General features: G+C 42.5%; 1 long non-coding RNA gene across 1 annotated transcript; it reads left to right on the forward strand.

Moving 5' to 3' along the window:
- The first annotated feature begins 738 nt into the window (after positions 1-738).
- Positions 739-4,088, forward strand: LOC309843593. The gene is made up of 3 exons (XR_014300236.1): positions 739-875; positions 1,404-1,593; positions 3,318-4,088. It is a non-coding gene; the product is annotated as an uncharacterized lncRNA (long non-coding RNA).
- Positions 4,089-6,359: the final 2,271 nt, after the last annotated feature.

Consider the following 6,359-nt stretch of genomic DNA (forward strand, 5'->3'; position numbering starts at 1 on the left):
AGCACTATACTCAGAATATACTGTCAGTAAAATAGAGGTTTTGGATGATAGAATACATATTCTTAGATTTGTTGCTTAGTATATGGGAAAACTTAGAAAGATGATCTATGTTTGCTTGAAAAAGCGGCATTCACACCTTCCCTATCTTTACTATTTTTAAATCGATTTGGTTTATCAATTACTGAGAAAATATGCCAATATCTCCTACTATGATTGTGGATTTGTTAATTTCTTCTTGTAATTTGATCACATTTTGTTTTATATATAAGAGAAGTTGTATTATTATATATGTAATATATATTATTACATAAGGGAGTATATATTATATAGTTGCTATCTCTTTTTATTTTTATATTTACTGCTATTTATGGCAAATGACATTTAAAAATTTATAGTAATGACATAAAGTTTCCTTACAGAATAAATTTGATTTAGCCAAATAGGAAATGATTCAAAGACCTGCCTTGAGTTGAATGGTGCAGGTAGTAAATCGCTATGGAAGACAGTCGTGCCAGGGGTAGAACAATGGCTCAGGAGTATACCAACCAGTGTCCCCTTCCACCCCACCCAGTGACCCAACAACGATTCTAGAATCACAGTTTCCAGCCCACACCCCTCTCAGGCTTCAGTTCCACATATACAGTTCTCTCTTGTCACTTCCTCCTGGATGTCCCGCAAGGCCCTCCCACTCAGAAACACAGAAACTGAAACACGGAACTGAATCTCTTCCATCCTGTCTCCCTCCCGCCCCCGAAACACTCACTGTTTCCTCTGGATTCTTCATCTCGGGGCAAGATATCTCTGTCTTCCCGGTCAGTGAAGCTGGAAATTTCAGACCACTCCAGCTGCATACCAAAACTGAGAACTGGTTGCACGTATGTTGCCTCCTTGATATTTCTTCTAGCTATCCCCTCTGCAGCCTCCTTGCTACTGTCACGACTGGGGCCATGCCATCCCTTTCCTGGACTCTCATGCCCTCCCTTTGCTCTCCCAGTCTCTAGACCGGTGCCCTCAAATCTGTTCTCCACCATACTGCAACGTTAATTGTTCTACATGGAACTTACATTTTTGTCTTCCCCTTGCATTACGCTTTCGGGTGGCTCCCTATCGTTTGTGGGATAAAGTTGAATCCTTGCATGATACACTACATGGCGCCTGCCTGCATTGCTCCCCAGCTCTGCCCTGCTCTGTGTCGTAGCCACAGGAATAACTAGCTATTCCCAAATGACAGCAGGCTGCTCTATGTTTCTGTGAGATTTCTCAAGCTGTGCCTTCTCTCATGAATCCATTTGCTTTCCTTTGCCTACCAAGGAGACACTGTAAGATTCAGCCCAATTAACACCTCCTCCAGGATGCCCTCTCCGTTTTACTCCCATCCATTCAGCGGACCATTCTTCTCTTAGGTACCTCCCATCCCCACCTGGACTCCTCTAGCTAGATTGTAAGCTCTTTGAGAGCAGGGACAGTTTCCAAATCATCTCTACCTTGTTTGTTGGATGAAGGAAACAATGAGGACTTACTGTGAGGAAACATCTAGCTTCAGCACCAGTGGTTGTCGGGAGTTTCAAGAATGGTCCTTGCCTTCTTTGCAAAGTAAGTGAAGCGTCCCCAGAATTTCAGAAGCAGCCGGCAGGAGAAGAGCCGAGTGTGGGCTCTTCTCTGGTGATAGGACTGTGGGACTGCAAGGCATACATGCTGAAGAAAACAACACATCAAAGGAAAGCTTAGATAAATCATGCCCTGTAGAAATGTGTAGGACTTCCAGGTTGTTTCAAAAGAACGTTCACCTTGTTCAAAATCGACTTAGTAGCCCTTAAAATCATTTTATCATCATTTTCACTAACAAGCTAAGCCCTGAGAAAGGATAAAAGCTTATAAATGCTTCCTGAAATAAAAAGTATTTGCTTATGATACTAGCCTTGTTCTCAGCAACGCTTTTAACATCAAAGGAACGTTGCTGAAGCATTTTCTCATATTTACTTCCTTCTCCTTTTCTTCCTAATGTCCCTACCTCTCTCTCTGTAGATTTAGTTCCAACAGATTTAATAAAAGAGCAGGACTTGGAAGAAGCATTCAGAGGTATGGTCAGGGTGAGAATGTAAGCACTTCAGATGGGGCCAAGAAAGACAAACAGAAGAATCTTGAAAGCTATTAATTTTTTTCTCCTTTATTAGTTTTAATCCAGTTCTAGATTGGAATACAAAGTATGCATCAAGTAATTAGAGGGCAGCCTAATACCTCCTTGAGCAGCACTTCATGAGTTGTTAAATAGCCGGTGAAAAAAGTTTGGAAAGGGGCTCCTTTCGAAGTACATAAAGGCTCTGAGAAGTCCTGCAGTAAAAAGTGGTTTAACTGTGTTTAACCCAGCCTTTCCCAAAATTTACTTGATTATAAAATCCTTTTGTATGGAGCACCTATTAACATGCAGCAGAGACACATCATTTGGATTAAAATAGGATAAAAATAGTCTGATTCGAGGGCAGATGTTTCACTTAGTAAAGATTATTCTGAAGTAGTAGAGAGTTAATGAACATCTTAAGCAACCTGAAAAGCAGTGTCAGAAGATTTTTAAAATGCTGTCAAGAATTCATAAAATATACATTATATTGTGTAACAATATTGTAAAATGCTGTATGATACATTAAAATCATCAGATTATACCCTATTACCCTACAATCTTCTAATCACATATTTATACACTTTACGTTATATCTGCAAAATGACTCCTGTTATAAATATTATGCGCGAATTATAGAAGTATGCTATAACCCTAACTCTAAAGGATTCCATGAAATAAGGAAGTAACAGCTTTTGATAATGAGAGTAGCAGGGCAAAAGAATGGTTAAAAATTATAGCATCAGAGAATTCTGGAACTGAAAGGAAACTCAGGATCATTTTAGTCCAATCCCCTCATTTTAGATAAAAGGAAACTGACAATCATTTATGAGGTCCCCAAGTAAAAGAATAGGTGGCAAGAGTGTTGAAATGTTGGGAAACATCTGGGATAGCATTTTCCTTTATGTAAGAGGTAGTCAGAAATGGTCAAGTGCCCTAGGAAGATGAGGTTAGAATTTTGTGAGAAAGAAGTCTGAATACGAGATGATTGACATCCTTATCTATGTCAGCGAGAAGTATGAGCAATTGTACAAGCAAGGAAAATGATAAGCATGAGACAGTCAACTAACAAGACCAAGGGATTGTGGGAGGGGGAGGGTACTATAGCCAAGAAGCTTCCAGACAGTGACATACACTTAACTGATGGCTCACAATAACTACTCACCTAAAGTAAGTAGTCCCCTATTTTCTCTGAAAACAGCCCTGCTCATCTAGAACACTGCTCGGATCCAATTCAGCTATAGTAATGTTCTGCAGAGTATATGAGTCTCCGTGCTGAAGATGATTGAATCAGAAGTGGACAATGGCCCAACCTCAACCTCCTCTCCTCTTTGGGAAATACCTAAGCTGTGGTTGTGTCTAGAACCGCGATCCCTTGCCAGCTGTCTTCTTCCTCTTCCACTCAAGAGGAAACTGCCTTTTTCCAGGTTAAGTGGAGAATATGTTCTCAAGGGAAATGCTTTGCTGTCAGCCCATAGGGTCAGGCTTCTGACAGATTATATGGCCGATTTGTCACTCACTGCCAAGATTTTAAAAGTGTCTATCGCAGAGTATGCTTTGCACATCTGTTGTATTATAAGCACAGTGTTAGCTCTCTCCGAAGCTGTCAAGATAGGAGGATGTTGCTATGTTCTCTGAAACAGCCCCTCTGGGTGATTTTTAAATGGCAGAGTGTTGGGATTCTGAAATGAGGTGAGATCCCAGAAGAACTAACAAAAACATTGAATGAATAAGTCTGTCCTCCAACATTAGCTGAGTGTTCAGTGTGCCCAGCATTCTAGCAATATAGTCCATGTCTATTACATCATAAATATTATGTCCAAGTCCCTTTAAAATTGCTTTAACGTCTTAAACTAGTAACGGAAAGTAAATGGGTAAAAATGGTGGTATGTTTCTGATGATACTTCTAGGCATGTTTGTAAAATGAGTTTAGGTGCCTGAAGGAATAAATATTTAAAGTATAAACAGTAAAGCCTTGATACATTTCTTTACTGATACTTACAACTGGGGCAGGGGATCAAACAGGGTTAAGGTAAAAGGGAGTGTGGAGGACCATGAGATGTACCCAGGGATCCTCTTTCCATGACTGTTACGCTCCCTGCTGGGAGTGCTGTTGGCAGATAACCTTCCCTATCAGCCCCCTGGGGTTGCCTCACCAAAGGCACGCCCCTTCCCAGGGCAGCCCATGTCCCATGGCTAGTTGAGGCAGGAGTATAAAGGTTATCTTGAACCAGCAGCAGGAGAACTCTCAACTCCCAGGGTTTGGAGGGCAGGGAGAGCTGAGGGCCAGGCCCAAGATGTAAGCATCAGAGAAACTGAGCTCTGAAGATGAACTTTCCTGACCAAGGCAGGACTGGTGTATTAAGGTCAGGGCCCTGGTTGGGAAAGAATGAAACCCCATCTAGCAGGATAAGGACATCTTGGTTGATGGCCTTCAAAAGCTTAAGGTTTGTGGATGCAATAATTGCAGCTGGAGTCCATGGCAAGATCGAAGTGGGTGAGCCAAGGGATCCTGACCTGCAGAGAATGACGGGACGGCTCGTAGAATGTGATGGATGTGTTCGGCACACAGGTGGTCCACTGGGGTGGCTCTTGGTAGCATTTTCCAGTTTTGATGGTGAAGGGGTAAGTGTGACAACTCAGCCTGTTGGAGTGAGGGTCCGTCCTGGTCACATTACCAGGAGAACCTCTGAGATCCAGATATTCAGACTGAGGTTGATTGGACTCCAAAAAAGATGGGAAAAGAGAGCGAAGATGAGTATCAGATGTGGCCCTGAGACTAGCTCCAGCCATGTGGGCTGCAGTTTCCTGAAGGAAGCCCTCCGGAACCACAGGGGGGTTTCTTGAAGAACACATATAAAGCCGCGAATCCTGGCAGTGGAAGGGTTGGCTGAGATGGACCACGAGATGTTCTGTGCAGCTCTCTTTTGCTGGGAAAGACCTGTGGGGTGGACAGACAGCCTCCAGATGTCAGGCTCGCAAGGGCTGCCTCGGCTAGGGAGAGCTGCCTCATGCAAAGTTAAGTCTTTCTTGGCATTGCTTGTCCCCAGTGACCGATTAGCGAAGGAGTACAGATTGCCTGATTGCCTGGCCATATCAGAATAACATGTAGGAGCCCTGCTGGTCCCCACTGAGGTTCTCTTTGGACCTTCATTGCAGTTCATCTTCCCCCTCTGCCCATTCCTGCTTCCTTACCCTCCCTATTACAGATGGGCCAAGGCCACTCTTAGTACCTACCATACACACTGCACTCAGTCTCAGAACCTGCTTCCCAGAGACCCCACATGCAACAGAAAGGTTTTGTTTGATTGCGTATTTTGGTTATTACAGCTCATATTCATTTTAATAAAGAAGAGACACCTTGTCCTACCGCCTGCCCCACAACCTTTTCCATGCCTTTGACATGTCCTATAGAAACCATGTGGATTTGGCTCTTTGTTTCATCATGGTGCCATTTAAATTCTTCCCATTATCCGACGTATTTCCTGAAAACACGGGAACTTAGGACAAATTGGAAATTATACCTACAGGCTTAAAAGGATTGAATTCAACATTTTTTGGCATGGACGCACTATCAGAGCTGTGTCCGTCCCACTGCATCACATCAGGACACATAATGACTTGTTGTTCCACTTAGTGACCCACCATTGCAGCATTGATCTTCTCTGCTCATGATCACCAGGTAATCTACGGAGTAATGCTGTGGTCAGATTGTTCATGGGCCTTTCTTCCAATGGTTACATCCACTGATGATCTCTGCTTGAATTTCCTTAGGGGCCGCAAAATGATCTAATTCTATTTTTCTTTCTACCTGCTTGGCTAGAATTCTTCTTAAAGGATTTCTTTTGTTAATTATGCCTCTTCGAAGAATTCATAGAGAAAAGGACCCTCTGATGGTGACAAAAAAGATTTTTTTGTATGTGTGTAAATTTGGGAGTTACATTTAACTTTGCTTTGTTTTTGGCTTTTTTTTTTTTTTGGATGAGTTTATTATTATGAACTGATAGCATTTTTTTACATGTTTAATTATTTTGATCAACTGCAATTTTTAAAAATATTTTATTTATTTGAGAGAGAGAGAGAGAGAGAGAAAGCAAGCATGAGCCATGCAAGTGGGGAGAGGATCAGAGGGGGAGGGAGAAGGACACGGAGATTCTCCGCTGAGCCATGGAGCCCAATGTGGGGCTCAATCCCAGGACCCTGAGATCATCACCTGAGCTGAAACCAAGGGCTAGACGCTTAA

This window comes from Mustela nivalis, assembly GCF_964662115.1.
Source record: "Mustela nivalis genome assembly, chromosome: 11".
Classification (NCBI taxonomy): domain Eukaryota; kingdom Metazoa; phylum Chordata; class Mammalia; order Carnivora; family Mustelidae; genus Mustela; species Mustela nivalis.